This window comes from Lycorma delicatula, chromosome 4 (assembly GCF_047948215.1).
Source record: "Lycorma delicatula isolate Av1 chromosome 4, ASM4794821v1, whole genome shotgun sequence".
Classification (NCBI taxonomy): Eukaryota; Metazoa; Arthropoda; class Insecta; order Hemiptera; family Fulgoridae; genus Lycorma; species Lycorma delicatula.
The window spans coordinates 143,412,642-143,431,215 of NC_134458.1; the positions used below are offsets into that span (position 1 = coordinate 143,412,642).

General features: G+C 30.7%; 1 protein-coding gene across 2 annotated transcripts in view; it reads right to left on the bottom strand.

Annotated features, from left to right (window-relative positions):
• The window catches only part of LOC142322950 (parathyroid hormone/parathyroid hormone-related peptide receptor-like), a 952,038-nt gene that overhangs the window by 241,362 nt on the left and 692,102 nt on the right, over positions 1 to 18,574 (bottom strand). The gene's annotated exons all lie outside the window — the stretch shown is intronic.

The window sequence follows — 18,574 nt, forward strand, 5'->3', positions numbered from 1 at the left end:
TTCGATATCTGTGCCAAAATGTTGTCCTCCTAGCCAGTGTTTAATGTGAGCAGAGGTGAAAATCGGATGGAGCCATGTCCGGGCTGAACTGTTTTTTACTGGGAAAAAACCTCAAACCAATTGAAATTCATCGGCAACTTTGTGAGCTGTGCGGAGGTGGAATAATGTGTGGAAGTGGAGTGCATTCAGTTTAAAAATGGCTGTACCAATGTTCATGATGAGGACCGCCGTGGTCGGCCTAGCCTTGTTACTGATGAACTGATGATGAAAATCAACGATAAAATTTGTGAAAATCGCCGCTTTACGATTACGTAACTCTTGCGTCATTTCCCCCAAAATTTCACGAAGCTGTAATTGTATCAGGGAAGCTTGGTTATCACAAATTTTATGAAAGATGGGTGGCAAAAATCTAAGGCGGCAGATTTCTACAGAGAAGAGATTGAAAAGTATGTGCATCGTTATGATAATTGCCTCAATTTAAGTGGCGACTACGTAGAAAAATAGTTTAAGACTTACCCATTTGGTTGGTTTTTATTTCAAAACGTAAGTTACTTTCTGAACAGTCCTCGTATGTAGGCAAATTGTAAGGTTGTTGATTTCTGTGGAATAGAAAACCGCCGCCGTTCTTGATGTAATCCATATAATTAAGTTAATTTCTCAATAAAGAATCGTTACAATTAATTGCATTATTATATTATTTATGCTTCCAATTTTAGTTTTATTTTCTTCACGAATCGTAAAACTGTGTGATAGATTTGTATTTATTTTATTTTATTTTTTGTATAATTATCACGGTACATTTTTTTCATACTGCAGTTAAAATTGAAATATATCGTATCACAAATTTATTAATTAATTTCATTTTCGGAAGGTTAACACCCGAGAAATTTTTATGTTATATAACATAAATTTAACGAAATATGAGTGAGAGAATGGGTGAAAAAGTGCAAAATTTGCGCAAAAATAAAACCTGGCAGTACTACTTATACAATTATTTACATTAATTAATATGTTAAAGTTTTTAAATGCTCCGTTAATTAAACTAGATGCTATGTTATGATATAATTAAACAATAACAAAGTTAGATATTCCCCTAATGTATGATAAATTTCATTTAGAAAAAGTATAAAATTTCAATTTATTTTATAGAATTTTTTTTTCCAAAATGCTTTCCAATTTAATAGCATTTAAAAGTAGGTTAGCAAAATAAAACATCAATTTTTTGAAGCTAACTCATGTTTTACAGAATCTACAGAATAAAAGAAATGTGTTCTAACTAATAAGCCAAAAAACAAAGAATGTTAGCGTGGAATATAGCTGAATGTCATGGAAGTAATATTGATATATTTATTGTTTTCTATTGTAATGTAACAGGATGATTTTCTAAAAAAAAAATATTCTTTCATCTGCGTCCTTTTACTTTCCTTTTGTAAAAGGAAATCCATGACAATCCATTGCTAATTCTTGAAGGAAATATCCGGATTTAATTATACTAGTATTCCTTTTTTGTTGAAACTGCTGAAATGACTAAACCTTTAATGGATATACTGTAACGCCTATTAACTATTTATGTCTTTTAAAGTATAAACGTAAAAACTGTCCACTTACAACAAATTTAAACAAAAAAATATTTAACATTATAGATTTTAAACGGATTAATAGATCAAATTAAAATACGTAATTGATTAAAATATTAAATTGTAAGTACTATAAAAATAAAAGTGATATTAAAGAAGTAAAGACAATTACAATTTATTTTAGCTTCATAGATTTTACAAAATAAAAATAGTTTTTGTTTATGAACAAAGACATTTTTGTCTACTTTTTTTAAAAATGTTAATTAAAAAAAAAATACCATCAAAGAGTAAATTATTATTAATAACAAAAATGTTGATTATGACTAAAAAGAATTTTCATTGATTAAGCCTTTTATAACCCTGTTAAGGATAATGGTTTTACCTCGACAATTCGGTTTCAAGCTTTTCTATTAACCAAATCGAAAAATTTCAATTTATTCTGTAGACTCTTAATTATTTTTCCAAAAGGATTAGATAGACTGTTTTTCCCAGAAAGAAATACTTTGCAAAGGAGGCGATTTCCCTTTTTATCATTATCGATAGATCGAAGTAATTATTATGTAATAATGACATAAGATTGTATCATTTTGATATTCAAATTATTAGGCGAATATTTAGAAAACATAACTGAAAATTTTACTTTAAAAAAATTATACATATTTTAACATTCAAAAAAGCGTTAAGCTACTTGTTAGCAGTCTTTTTAAGATGTTTCTAAACATTCCTATTTTATTTTTAGCAAAATTCAGCTTTCTCTTTGCTTTTCTTGTAAACGGCTTTACTCAAAAGGCCAGTGGTTTTTTTAAGCCGTATCCAGTAATTTAATGAAAATAAAACAAAAAACATGCAATAAGATAAATATTTTTAAACAAATAAAATCGAATTAAAAAAGGCTAAAAAGTAATAATTATACATTATCATATATCATTATCCAGTGAATGGTTTTTTTATTTTATTTTTTTATTGTAATGCTGTGTTATAAATGAATTTTATTATTATCTTTTTTTATAATATACTTTATTTTTTCAATTAATTAATGACTTGTTAAATCAGTAATATATTTTTTTAATACTCGTACAACAACATATTATGAATATTTTTTTTCATTAAAGATTATCAATATTTAATGTCTAATTAAAGTCGAGTTTTATTGAATCTTTAACTAGGAAAATAATTTTCTTGCAATTCCATTAATTTTAAAATAAAATTAAATATAAATCTGAAAACTACAAAGCAGAATGGATGTGTTTATATATCAGTAGTTAAATAATTGTTTATAAAAATAATGAAGAAATTAAATAATCTAGAATTAAGACTGTATTTCAAATGAAGAAAAATGAATATTTTTTTTTTAATATGTACATTCATTTAGTAACCAATGCAATAATAAAGAATAATACAGCCAATAGGGGAAAGGGATTTCTTTCATACTAAATACAATCTTTTTAATTATTCTTTGGTTAGGAAAGACGGACTTTTAAAAACAAAACAAAAGTCTAGCAATAAAAATCTTGCTTTCTATTCTGGATGAAAATCCCAGAATATATATATTATCATAAAAAAAAAAAATAAAATGATCATCTTAAACGCAGATTTGATTTTCCCAATATTACGATCTGTTATTTTAAAAAGCTTACGAATTATTAGTGAAGCGTACTAAGGCTCTTGCCTTAGTCTTATAACGGGTATATAATACAGTCTATCACTATTCAAAAGCATATGCTAAAGCATAATATTTATTTATTATTAATATATAATAACTATTAATTTAATATATAATATTATTAATTACCGCCACTCTGCCGATCTCCGCGGCGGAGTGGTAGCATCTTAGCCTTTCATCCGAAGGTCCCGGGTTCAAGACCTGGAAAGGCATGGCATTTTTCACACGCTATAAAAATTTTCATTTCATATTCCCACGAACAAACCTCGAGCATATGCGGTGAATTAATCATCCCAAAAAAAATATAACGTTCTATAATTTTAAGTACAAATCCAAAGTTCTTTGAATTTAAAAAAGAAGATAAATATGTATAATAAAACAAGTAAAATAAAATATTTAGAACTAAGAAGATATAATAAATCCTTTTTCATTAAGGACAAGTCCTTAATTAGGACAAGATATTAAACAATTTTTCATTATATGTTTTTCCTCAGGTAGAAACATGAGCTCAGTAATTCATGTTGAGCTCTTTAATTACTTCATGAGAAAATAATCAATCCGATTAATATTTCTGAATTTATAAGCCCAGTTTGTAAAGGGCTTTAAACTGACTAAAAGCTTTTTTATCTTTCGTAAATGTGCTAAAAGATATTTCTGAAAAAAATAGTATCCATATAAAATATGTTAACTATTTAAAAAAATTAGAAAATCTTTTTATTTGATGTAAATTTAGCTTTGAATTATTTTAAAATAGTGGTAAAGCCTTTGTAAAAAACTTAGGGGTTAATGTAGGGTGAATATGAGAAATTAAAATATCCCACCAAATAAATCACGATTATTAAAAAAATGAATCTTGTTTATCATACGGGAAAAAAGGATGATTCTTTTCTGATAACTAAAACTGCCCGGTTAATCAAAGATAGTAATCTTTTGTCATTGAGAAGTGTAATTTTTGGGTAGTAAAATAGAAACTATCTTTTATATAATTGTTAATTTTACCTATCCATTACTGAAAGGAAATATTGAATAAAATTCATAATTTCTTTGAGGAAGGTCTTAATTAATTTGTTCTCTTATATTACATTACGGCGGGAAGGGTTTCAACCCACCCAATTTATCTAGTGGTAAAATTGTCGTCGCAAATCAGCTTTTTAACAGCTGATTTACGAACTCCACGGTTCTGAGGTTCAAATCCTACAATAAGGTAAATTACTTTTAAGTGGATTTAATTATTAGACAGTAAATACTATTGTATAGATACCGGTTTAGTTTGTTGGTTGGGGTTAAATTAACCACCCATCTAAGGATGTCGGCCTGAGTCTGTACTACACCTCCTTTACATGTCATATATATATATATATAATCATTATCATATATAATCATTTGGCCATGGGGTGCTTATTGTTTACAAAGTTTTATAGTTTTTTTTTTACAATAAACACATTAGGAATAGAAAAAAAAATATGTTGTGGATGTAAAACAAAAAAAACAAAAAAACAATCAGTTTGAAATCTATTTCATTAATAATAATATTTATTTTGCACACCGACATCAATAGTATGTTTGGTACAATAAAAAACGTAATTAGAGACACTTCATTACTCACTTTTCTATATAAGCCTAGTATAGTATGCTAGTAATTTTTGGGTATAGCTATGGATTTTTCGAGAGAAACTTATAACAATTTGATTGTGATTCCAAACTACAAGTATCTTTTACCCATAAATACTAAATTTAATCGTATTTGTAATATTCATTCAGAAAAGAACATTTTGATTTTCAATTTCTCTTCTTATATATTTCTTTTGTTTAAGCTGGAAAATTAATTTTTTAACATGTCTGTGAAAAGTATCAAGTCCGGCCGGATTTGAAGTCAAAACCTTTCGTCTAAAAAAAATTATCATTGTATATATAATAGAGAGAGAAAGGGAGAGATCATCTCAATATACATATATATGTGTGTGTGTGTGGGTGTGTGCGCGCTCGCGCGCTGTGTAGCATGTGTTGAGTAATATGAAGTTTGTGGTTTATTACAATTATATTTTTCCAGGTGTATGTCAAGGTTATTCATGGCTTATTGTATTTTTAAGTTTTGTTATTTTATACATCTATCAAAAGATAATAATAATTATTGTTAATACAAACGTATTTACCAATGAGAATTAAATAATATTTTGGAGTTAGAAAATACAGTACAAATATATATTATAGTAGGTTAGTTTATTCAGAATTTCAGTGGAAAATTTACAGCCAATAGGAAACATTGTTGTTATTTCCATTGTTTTCATCGGTGTTGAAAAAATCTAGATAAAATAAAAACTATAATAGTTTGCTTTCGTATAGAGTATAACGTAGTTGTTTTCAGATTTATTGATAAGCAATACGTTATTGATTCATTTCGTGATATTTAATAACTGTTACAGTTGATTTTTAAAACTTCCAGTTAAATAACCACAAATATTTTTAACCTATTAATACTTAAAAAAATTTGTTACAGAATATTTTTCCTTAAGGGAAATAATAAAAAAATTACAGGTACAATTTTTTAAATTCTCTTTTCATTTCTTATTTCAATTAATTGTAATAACTTTCAATATACTAAATAACCTGGTATTACTTAAGTAAAATATTGTTTTATCAATTTGTAGAATAGTAAAACACACATTTATAAACACAAAAATCCAGGAGTGTACCAACTAAACACCAGTGATTGTTACAAATAATACACTTTATAGATTGGACTCAAATTCACCAACAGGTACATGGAAATATATAGGGGAAGTACATTAGATTCTCTTTTAAAAACAGGACATGCAGATTTTAAAGCCCTTACATATAATAACGGGTAAAGAAGCTTCCAGAAAGAAGAAACAAAGCGAAAATAAAAAAAAAGAAGAATCTAGAAGGAACGAAAAAGGGATTAATTCTAGAAAAGGACTTATAGAAAATTGTAGAAGGGGCGGAGAACTAAATTATTACTCTTTAATAATCAAAAGGACGGGATCAGGTACATTTCTACAGTTCAGGAAATTTAAATACTGTCGGGGACCAGGGAGGGAGTTAGTTTTTTTAAGTTCGTTTTTGGTGCAGTATGCGATACAAGCGATCACGGAAAGTGTTTGTTAATGAGTAAAAGAGTGCGTCACGAGTATTAAATTTTAGACAGTGATTGAAAATAAGAAGCTGTTCGGTGAGATTTTTGTGAACAGGAGTGAAAATGACAGTATCAATTTCTATTCATAAAGTGTAGGGTGGTTCTTTTGAAAAATGTAAAAGTGAATAATACGTACAAAAAAGAATTTTACGAATTTTAGATTTTCTATTGTTAGCTTATTGTTAATACTATATTAGATTATATTAGTCATTATATATATTTAGTAAATTGGACTGTATTTTGGCATTTATTAATTTGTTATTAAATCAATTTTGTTTTTAATTTTACCTACCATTTTATGTTATATATTTATTATTATTTATTTTATATATATAATTTTTTGAGTAATAAGTTATATTTACAAGAAAATTTTACGCGTGTTAGTCTCTTAATATTTTTGTTGAAACGTGAACTCGGGACGATATGTTTAGATCGGATTGCATAAGTTAGATTCTTCAATATATTCGGTAACCAAAATATTTTTAATATTTTATACAGTACATGCACGTTCAATCAATATTACTCAATATCTCAGTTCGAACAACCTTTTTTTTTCTGCATGTCTGCTGATCCTTCATTGATCGGAAGGGGGCGTTAATTCTAATTTTATTTTCATCGAGAATTTATATGAGAGAAAACCATTTTTTTAGAAGATTGACAACTGGAAGAGTTTGTTTTCTTTACAAAAATTTTATTAGTCGCATCTGTTTGATTCATTTTGAAAAATTTCAGAATTTCCCCATAAGCTTCCGATTTCATATTCCTGTTCAAATAATTTGCATCATTTTGGTTCTATAGCAGTAGGTTAGCCAGATACATGAAAATAAATTTAATGATGAAACCTTTATTTTCACTCACTATGATGAACAAAAAAATAAAACAACCGCCAAGAAGAAACGCAATTCCGCAAATTATAACCTCTTCTTGCTCACTGCGGTTTGGGTAGGAAGTTAAAAGAAGCAGTTTGATATAAAAATTGAGGAAAGACCAAAGCAGTTTCTTGATTCTTGGTCTTGAAATACCTGTTTATTATGCACAATCAGTATTTTTAAAAGCATAATATATTTTTTTTTTTTTTTTTTTTAACTTGTTAAGCACCCCAAGGCAACCAGCCTCCGCCTGTTAAGACATAGCATGGTCGCCTTGCAGTGCCGTGGCAGCAGTCTCTGCCCACCCTAACTGCCTCCTTGCGGAGGATCTCCCGCCGGGGTCCCCAAAGCCTCTTCGGGGTGAGCCAACCACCTCGTTTGGCAGCTAACTCCCCCCTCTTCAATGGGGCTACCCTCCCCGTCACTAACCTACATGTAGCCGGCACGCCTTCCGCGTACCGCTACCCCCACGCGTTCCTCACACACCTGAGGGTCCTTGATGCCATCATCGGGGAGCCCCGACCCCACTACACTTGCCAGTGGAGCCAGAACACCCTAGGCAATAAGGCTACCTCCCTTGGCCCTACACGTCGCCACGCTTCAACCCCCGCCTCCAGAATCTTTTGAGGCTTTTTTTTTTTTTTTATATATATATATATATATTTTTTTTTTTCCTAATTCCTAAAGCATAATATATTATATAACTGTGATATCACGCAATTCTATTGCATAATATATATGTATAGGGCCCTTTACACATAGCAAATAAAAATAAAAAACGGTATGAAATTTACAAACGCATAATGTATTAAAAGTAAAAGCACAACATATATAGTTTATACTATTTGATAGCTCTTGAGTATGTCCGAAATTTATTTTAACACTGTCAAAAGTAACAGATGATTTATAAAATTGTCATTTAATATCGTAATTCATAAAACCGAGATGGACATACGGAATCCAAATTTGAGGGAGGGTAAGTAGCACCAATATAGAGACCATTCAGCGCCTTCATAATGAATTGGCGAGATGCATAATGGAAACGCCATGGTTCGTTCTGAATACCAAAATCCACGATTACTTAGGGTTACATGTTCGGGAAGAAGTTTGTCAGCAAGTACAAAATAGATCTTAACGACCATATAACTATCAAGCAATTAACTTCTTGGGCAATGACGAAGATGTTAGACGGTTAAAGCGACTACGTGTGTTAGGGTGGAGGACAACAATTCCACCTGATCTAGTTTTTAGCAATTTTATTTCATTTATTTTACAAAATACGGGCAAACCGTTCAATTATGGTTACATAGGAAAGTTGAATTTTATAGCCTATGAAAAAATGCCAAACTTTGAATGGTATTTGAAGTTATTTAAATATAAATAAATTGAGCCAAATGATTCGTGTTGAGGGTATTATATTTTTACTATGTAAATATTTCTTCTTTTTATGTGCGTTAGCTAAGAACGTAAGTATATCTTATCTTTATTTTTCAAACACGCTGCCTTCCCGTTGCTGTCTGTATCTCATCAGCTAAGAATAAGTGCTGTTTTTACTTTCTTATTGCATTAAATTTATTTAATTTTTAAATCTTATTCGTAATTACGAGTATTATTATTTTTAATTGTAATCCAGTCGGAGTAATCATCGCCCCAAAACAATATTGCCTATACGTTTATGTCTTCTAATATACATAATTGATATTTGAATATACCTTTAAATATAAATATAATATGTAAATACTATGTAAATATTCTTTTCACACATATTTGGAGATTTTTTTACGTTAATTACGATGGTAATTCAATAATTAAATTACTGTAGTGGCAAAACAGCTGCTAAGAGAGTTACGATACTTTCAGAACAGTAATTTTATAACCCAGCGATTATTTTTGTTCAGCTATTTGAGTAAAATTAATTTTTTTATATTCTCGTTTTACAATGGCGAATCCTCTTGAAGTTTGCGAATTAATTAAAAGCGGGCAAGATCTTTGCCCGCTTTTAATTAAAGTTAATTAAAGTTTTAATTAAAGTTATAAAGTTAAAAACCGGTTAAAATTTGCTCTCGTATGACTAAACAGTACGGAAAACATTATATGAATGGTAGAAAACTTTACAAGCGGGTAGTAAAACTTAAAGACAGTTTAACTTTAGTGACTAACGAGCACCGTACTGGACGTGCAATTGAACTTTCAACACTAGCACTATAAATTCGCATAAATTGGATCTTTTAGGTGATCAGAGAATAATAAACATCATATGCTACTGTGATACGCTTATCAACAAAGTGAAGCCACCAGTGTTGAAAATACACTCTCGATCTCATTGCAAAGACATCATTTTACTTTACAAAACGCCTAGCACCATAAAATTCAGTTAACTCCTGAAGGAAACATCGACAAATCTCAGCGGGAAGTACTACCTCACCCACCCGTTCAGTTTTGACTTGACCCCCAACGGATTTTCACTTGTTTGGTCTATTTGAGAAAGCGCTACATCGTAATAAGTTTAGTGGCAATGACGATGTCAAAGAAAGTGTACGAAATTGGCTTTCACTCAAGATAAAGGTTTCTTTGCAGCAGGCATAAATAACCTGATTAAGAGACGAGACAGGTGGATTAATGTTGATGGAAATTATGTTGAAAAGTGAAAAAAAGTCACAATGATTAAATAAACCGTTTTAGCTCCAGAGTAAATTGTGTCTTTGATTATTGAATGACCCTCATATTATAAATACATTATTGAGTGCAATCCGAAGGTGAGATGCAATAAAAAAATAGTATAGCAAGTTTTTATATTGTTTCGTCTTTTTCATGATTTTTGTTATATTATTGTTGGGCTGCTTTTTCTCAAAACATAATCATACTAAAGTAGCAAAGAAAATAAAAAAATGAATTAGATAAGTAGAAAATATCATACGTTAAAAATAATTCGTTATCTCCAAATTTTAAAGTTTTGAACATGTATTTTCAAGTATACTTCAATAATACTGCGAACGATGACGTTCTGTTGATATTTTAATTTAAAAAAGCCTCCGAAACCACCGTTAGGTATTGCTTCAGAGGATGAGATGAAATGGCAATTTTTTTGTAGCGTGTGAAAATGTCATGCCTGGCCAGGATTTGAATCCGGGACCTCCGGATGAAAGGCCGAAACGCTAACACTCGCGCCATGAAGGCCGCTTCTATTAGGAATTGCCCAAACTTAAGTGGTTAATTCAGAACATCAAAATAAACAAAAAAAATCATGTGGTCCTATGGCATATCTTATTTAAAATTTTCCCTCTCTTCGCCATTTTGTCATTTTCAATAAAAATTTATTCATTAAGAATCGATTGAGATGTTAGTAATGAAATTTTCCTTTTCTGTTGTTACTAATAATAGAAGTTATAATAAATTATTTTTAATTCACTTAGTGAAGGAAGTGAAAACAGACACAAGATTGTCAGACTGCATAATTTTTGTTACCTCTTTAACACTTTCAATTGTGTTTCAGCTGTTTAAGTACTGATTTGAATAAATAAGATGTAATTTTGTTCACAGTAAAAGATTTAATATTTCATTTTAAAAAAATATAATTCGTTTAAACTAAATTTATTGGGACATTAATAATTCATAAATATAAATCGCCATTTTAGAATTTTAAATAAGTTAAAATATTTAAGCTTATTTATTTTCGGTATAATATATTTCGTAAAAATATCTCAATCCGTTCTGAAGATAAATTTTATGAGATATGTCTACGTAAATTGTTTATTTACCTCGATTTCCTGAATAATTTCCTTAAATTTGGCAAACGCCTCCCCACCACCACTGTTTGTACATTTTATTTATTCAGAAACAAGTTTTTTTTAATCAAATTAGTTATTCTGTTTCACGTTAGATTAAACCATTTTTTTGAGTGCAGACATATATTACAAATTTTAATTTATCTAAATAATATTATTGTATTAAGAACATCTCAAATCTACCAGAAATACAAAAAATTGTGAAATGTTTTGATTAATAATAGTATTTTTTTCTATTGTTTAACGACCAGTTAATTTAAAAATCTGACGCTTACTGTGAATCGAATCTCGGTTGGTAGGAGTGCCCGACAGGACTGCCATTCTATATGGATTCTTCCTCCAGCCACCTAGTGGTTAGCTGCTCTCCTAGGTAGGGTGACGTCGCATTTTGCAGCTGCCCGAAGGCCGATCTAAGAGAGATAATCTAAACCTCTGCCTGTTCTTCCAGTGGGAAGGCCTCTCTGACTGCTCTCAGCATTTTCTCTTTACTGGCTTTGCAGTTTAGATTTCTTATATGCACTACAGCCTGTTTATCTAGCTTACTACTGAAGTTTATTTTTGCCCCATGGAGGGACTTCTGAATGTGACCTCATAAAGCCTTAACCTCACCTGCCTTATCTTTTATTCTCAGTTCGAGGACCTCACCCCTGCTTGTCGCTGAGATGACGGCTCCTGCGATTGTTTCTCCAGCTCCGGCAGTGAGTTCTCTTAAGAGTTGAGCTTAAGATAATCCTTCTTTGTTTATAATTATCTTTCTTGTAGTCACTTCAGCCTTATCTGGTACACGTGCAACCTTCTTCTCCTTGGCTACATGGAGCGATATCCTTTTGCCATCTCTCCTGGCCAAGTATTCTAATAGCCGCTTAACCTTATGCACTGTCCTATCCAATATTATGCTCACAAGGATTCAGTTTTTGACTAAATCCTCTGTCTTAAAAATTCCATCCAGAATATGCTTGTTTACCGGGGCATATTCCATTTCAGAATTTATGATCACAAAAGTTTCACACACATTGGCATACTCTTTTGCTCCTCCAATTAGAATCTCAGTTTCTGAAGCTTCTCCTAGAACACTGCCTGGGACCAACTTTCTCTCATGCTTATTACCTAATCGTGGGACACTATCATATACTCTCCTTGCATACAGGCTTTTCTTTTCCTATTTTAAGACTAGGACCGTTATCGTCTTGTGACCCGGTCCCAGGTCCGGATACCCGTTTTAATACCCACACTGCAGAAAACATCATCTGCCCATTTTACAGAGATCAGGCCCGGGATTTCTTCATGCGTAAAACTTTCCCCTAACTTCTTCAATATCTCTTCTTTCGCAATAGCCATCCTGCTGGGCTTATCCGTGTGTGTTACGGCTACAGCTGTCTCCCGAGGGGCAATGGGGATTCCGGCTAGTGAGAAAATCTTACGTAATTTTTTTAAATTCGCCGGTCAGGAAAGAAATTTCCTTATTAATGATTTTTAACTTCGTGTTAGGATTATAACGTATTAGTAGGGACTTCAAAGTCCTAAACTCATTAAGTATGTTCTCCACTATAGCCCGAAAAGGTGGGACTCCTCCTCGTCCTCCTCAGCCGAACATGTCTCCCAATCACTAAACTTCATTGTAGCCAACCTTCTACATGCCTGATCGGGCGCTTCAACTCCTGCAACTTGCGGTTGCGGAGGGTGACCAGGAGCCCTGGTCAGCCGACCGCAACTTCTTCAAGTTATCTTCATTAGGAGAAGAACTGAACCTCCGTTTCCACTCTTGCAATTTTCCCTTAGACTTGCACATATAAGAGTCTTCACGTGACGCCGCTGGCAAAGGTGAAAATTCCCCTTCAAAATCATACTCAAGACCACCGTCCTCCGACGAATCATGAGATCTAGTCTCTGAAATCACGACCCCGTGTTGATGCTCGAAGAAGAGGGAACATCCATCGATGAATTCGCATCTTTCACCCGACCTATTCTTCCACTGCCTTTAGTCATCAGCCTGTGGAAACCACATCTTCTCTCAGGTTCCCACTCACTCGAAGAGGCCTGACTATGCCCTTCGCCATACCGAAAAGCATGTATTGTAGACATCGTATGAAAAGTTTTATCAACAGCGGTTTTGTCATATGAAGTTGGTTGAGTCGTTTTTGATTTACGCTCAATTTGAGGTCGACAACCGACAACATTACCTCAGTTTGAGGTTATGGTTTGTACTCAACGTTTGGTACGTAGTTGTTTGAATATCAGTGCGTTTCTGACTGCGAAATAGTAAGGGTTCGGAAACGTAAAGTCAATATTCAAGAATTTTTAAAAATTTTGATTGTTTATTTGTGTACGTAATATTGAACATTTATTTAATTTAATATCTAATTAAAATTTGCAACCTTTTGATATGTTTTGTTTTTAATAAAATTCGAAATTCTTAAATTTCTATTTAATTTCTACGGACTTTAATTATATCATTTTACTCAAAATCAAATTCTGTATAAGGTTTTAAAAGTTCTGTATGTTTGTATTAGCCATTTAAGAAAGTTATTTTACGCTAAATGTAAAATAGTGTGTTTTCCGATCCCAATATTTTGTCTTTTACTCCAGATTTATCGAAAATTATTAAAAACAGAGTCCTAGAACCTATTTTTTTTTAATTTTTCATACTGGATTTCATGTAAAACCACTAAATTTAGTCTTTTATTTGGGTCCCAAGAATTACAGTCTGCATAATTTTACCGATCAGGGCGAAATTTTTCTCCGCCCGACACTCGCTTACGAAGCGTTTCTGAAGCTATGTTTATAAGATGAACTTAATTCTTTATTTTTACCAGTAGTTTGCTGGTATGTCCTGAAAGTTTGCTAAATTGTTCATGAATTATTCTGTATCTCATTGATATTCTAAACCGGTTGTTTGTAGTTTATAAAATTTTAATTTAAAATTTATATGTAGTGTACGTAGCGCTTTGTAGAACATATCTTAGCATTGTTTTAATATAAACCATTCGCACTTCGAAGTTAGAATTTTGCGTTTATTTCATTCCACCCACGACTACAAAATTTTATTGCAATTTATAGAAACATAGGAATAAAGTTGCAGAGATTACTAACATATTTCGTTTGAAGAATACATAATCTATGAGTTTGTTTTTCTAATAGTATAAAAACAATGAAAGTATAAACAATATTAATAATATTCACCGAATCTGTTTTTTGTCAGATTTTTTAAAAGGAATATCGACTTCCAGATACTAAATATATGTAAACATTCGTTCATGTTTCATAAACGTTGTAATTTAATTAGCAATTTAAATTTTTTTATAGGTATCTTTAAATTCAAAATAAATATAAACAAAGCTTTATGTTAAAAGGAAAAATGTTTATGTTTAAAATATTTTTTCTTTATAACAGAAACGAGACTTTACCATGTAGATCTAATTTTTAATAAAAAATTAAAACAATAAAAAACTTAGTTAATTAATTTTGTTATAATCTGTGCTCTGTTGTTATGATGAATGGAACATATAAAAATAATCTGCCTCTTTCTGCTTCACTACACTATAATTGCAGTTCAAAATAATAATTTAGTAATTGTAAATATTGATTTTTTAATAAAATTTTATATTGTGTTTGATTATTACTTATATATTATTTTATTTCTTTAAAAAATAAGTAAACAATTTGTTTATTATACATTTTTTAAGCAGCACTATATATTCACAATAAGTATAATTTTACTCTTCTTTTATAAAATTGTACAAAGTTTGTTTGTATTAATATTAAGAGTATTTTTCTTAAAACTTTTAATTTTAAATTGGAGTTGAATTATTACCTGATTTTAAAAAAGCTACAAACAAGAATCTTTCTTTTTACAATTAGTTATTTTTAATTGTTTGTAGCGCTGCAGTCAAATTTGCAGCTGTAAATGAGAAAACTGTTACTTTTGTGCTCAATTATTAACAAATAAAAATGGTTTTAACATCAGCAGTCTTGTGGAATGGATATTACGTATTACGAGAACAAGCCATTGATTTTATTAAATTAAGTTGGAAAAAATAATTGTTGTTTTTATAGAATGTTTTTAATACCAGAATTTTTAGAATAATTCATGTGCTTAGAAATTTTTAATTTCAATTTACTCATTTTGAAAAGTTCCTGAAGTTGATCTTACACAAATATTGAATGTGCTGCTGTAAAATGTTTTTTTTTTTTTGTTTTATAGACTTTTAAGGCAAACCCTATCAAACCATAGGATTTCATCGCCTAAATATAGTGTTGAGGGAAAGTATTAGTTAAAAAATTCGATATCTAATAATAGACTAATTTTTTTCCTTGTTTTGGCAACCCTTTATCTTACTATTACAAAACATATTCGATCGTGGTCTTTCCTTTTATCTCAGCTGTACTGACGTTGCTCTGAAAATTCTCATTCTGTTGCTGCGGATTGAATACCGAAAGTTCTGCGTATGACTTTCATCACGGAAATAGTGTTGCGAAGTACTGAACAGCGATACATAACTTCTCTTTTGTGATATTCACCTTTGTTACTATGAAAACGTAGAGGTGTCTGTTCGTTCGTGGTCTCCCGTACTAATCTGGTTATCTTTTTCACATTTTTTTAATGAGACACGGATTAAATATTACAAGTTAAGAAATAGCAATGGGTGATTTATAAAAAGTAACCGACGGTAGCACTCATTACAGGCGTGGAGCGATGTCCGGGAATAGACGTCATAATACGAGGCAGATTACGAGCATTTAAACAACCTCTACCGTAACTTCAGAAGGCATTTTTAATGGATATTATTTCAAGAACACAAACCTTCCGATAATCATAGAATATTTTCTGGATGCAAAAACGATATACAAGATGTACACTCCCAATAAGCGATCTTCAAAACCACAAGTGAAGGAAGTGTTACGGTTTAATAAAAGATTAACAGTAAAAGAACTGAACGTAAATCAGAAACCATCCTTCTGATACTAAATGAAAATCTGGATATTAGAAATTTTTATTTTCTTGAGTGTGGTAAGCTTTGACAATCGTAAATAAAATACATCAAGATGATTCTCAAAAATACGTAAGATGAACGGAAAAATATGGTAAGTGGTTAAAACAAGTAGAATTGAATCAAAATTAATTGACCCAAGTTATTACTGGTGATGAAGAGTTAGTTTTTCCAATATAATGTGTAGACTGTTTACAATAGTCTTCTTAGGTAACACAACTAAAGAAAACTCGCATATGGATATCAAAAATGAAACGTATAATTCGTGCTTCTTTGATCCAAAGGCACTGTCACCCCGATTAGGTAAATTTTCACAAATGATTAACTGTCTTTTGGACAAACAATAAATCAATGTTAGTTGATGAAATTCTCGAAAGATTCGAAAAGAGATGAATGTGGCCGCAAACTTCTCATTCACGTGAGCTGGTCTCGTGAAAATTCGTTTTATTCCAAATGTTAAATAAGCTAGAAAGAACAGTATTTTTTAAAAATAAATGATCTCAAAAAGGCGGTAACACAGGCTTTAAATGAAATCTTAGGTGAAAAATTCCTGAGAGTCATTTCCGTTGGAATAAGTATGTGTAGGGACAAAAAAGCTACTTTGAAGTTGATCAAATGGTTGGTTTACATATAAACACAATTTTTTTGAACTGGTTTATTACTCTATTCTCTGACGTCCTGTATATAATTATTATCTAAGATCTTGTAGGATTTTAAAGTATATCTAGGATTAGAAAAATTTATTTAATAGGCACTGTAACTAATCAAAATTAAAATGATTTTAATACGTAATGATAAAAAATGAATATTATATTCAGTATAATTTTTCAATTAATAAGAAGCCATTTTATTTTTTCCAAAAATTATTAGGAACTAAAAGTTTTTATGAAAGCTTCTTTCTTTTTCCTGTTAGCCTCCGGTAATTACCCTTCAGATAATACTTCAAAGGATGATGTATGATTGTAAATGAAGTGTAGTCTTGTACCTTCTCAGTTCGACCAATCCTGATATGTGTGGTTAATTGAAACCCAACCACCAAAGAACACCGGTATCCACAATCTAGTATTCAAATCCGTGTAAAAATAATTGACTTTACTAGGACTCGAATGCTGGAACTCTCGACTTCCAGATCAGCTGATATCGGAAGACGCGTTCAGCACTAGACCAACCCGGAGGGTTTTTATGAACACTAAAACTAGAGAAGTTAACGAGCATTTGGTGTGTTATAAATATTGTTTTTTTTATATATATATTTATAAAGAACCTTTTTTCAGAAAAACCGGGCGTGACCAAATACTGGCTAGGAACTGATAAAAAACATTGATTTGAGAGAAATTTTACGAAGAATAAAAAGTATAATAAAAAGGAATTTATTGTAAAATTTCCTTTATTAATATCCATCTAGAAATTTAATTTTTGGCTGAGGAAGGGCAGCCAGTGTTTAATGAAAAGTCTATTTTGTTTTCTGTCATAAGAACATTAAACTATTATTCCTTCTGTTAAATTCGTTAATTTTACTGATTTTTTTTTTTTTTTTTTTTTTTTTTTTTTTTTTGTTAATGCTATTCCTTATCATTCGTGAGATATATCTTATCTCTCAGATAGGAGGGGAGCATTATTTCATTTTTGGACAATCTGATTTAGCGGTACCAAATAAATGGACTGTCTTTTACACTTTTGTCTGGGATTGATTAAAACGATATAGCTTACTTTATTTGATCAATAAATAGCTGGTTTTGTTTTTAAACATTAGTAGAAATATTCCTTTTATACCGTTTCCTAATTTTTGTTTATATATTTATTTTGTAACAAGCACACACACACACACACACACACACACACACACACACACACACATATATATCTTTATATATATATTTCTTGTGTGCGTGTGTATGAAACTGAACTCCTCCTAAACTGCTGGACTGATTTTGATGAAATTTTGTGTGTGTGTTCAAGGGGATTCGAGAATGATTTAGATTCCCAATTTGGTCCACTGGAAAATATTTTTTATTTATAAGTAGTTGTTGATTTTGGAATGTTTTACATTGGATTCGGCAGACTGCACTACCATTGCAGTATCGAATATTCAATAATATTCTATTTTAATTCTAGTTTGTCCCGACAGTTGGTGCTGCGATAAAATTGAGAAAAATATTTCGTAATTTTGTGTTATTATTGTGTTACAAAACATCGCGAGAAAATAGTTTTTTAATAAATAAGAGGCTAATAAATCAGATGGAAATGTAGACAAAGGAAAACCAATCAGATCAAAGCAAGATGGCCGCTGTCAAACACAACGACCAATCACAAAGAGCCCGTATGGCCGTTGCTAATGTAAACAAAATGACAACTGATTAAGTAACAAGTAGGCTGCACTGCGATCGCGTTTAGAATTGTGCGCGTATTGAGAAATATTTCATTATTATTTATTGAAATAACGTTTTAAAGTGTAATTAAAACATACACATTGTGCAAATTTGTTACGGTACAGTATTGAAGTGAAAATGTTTTTTTAATTTATTTATGTGTTGTTGA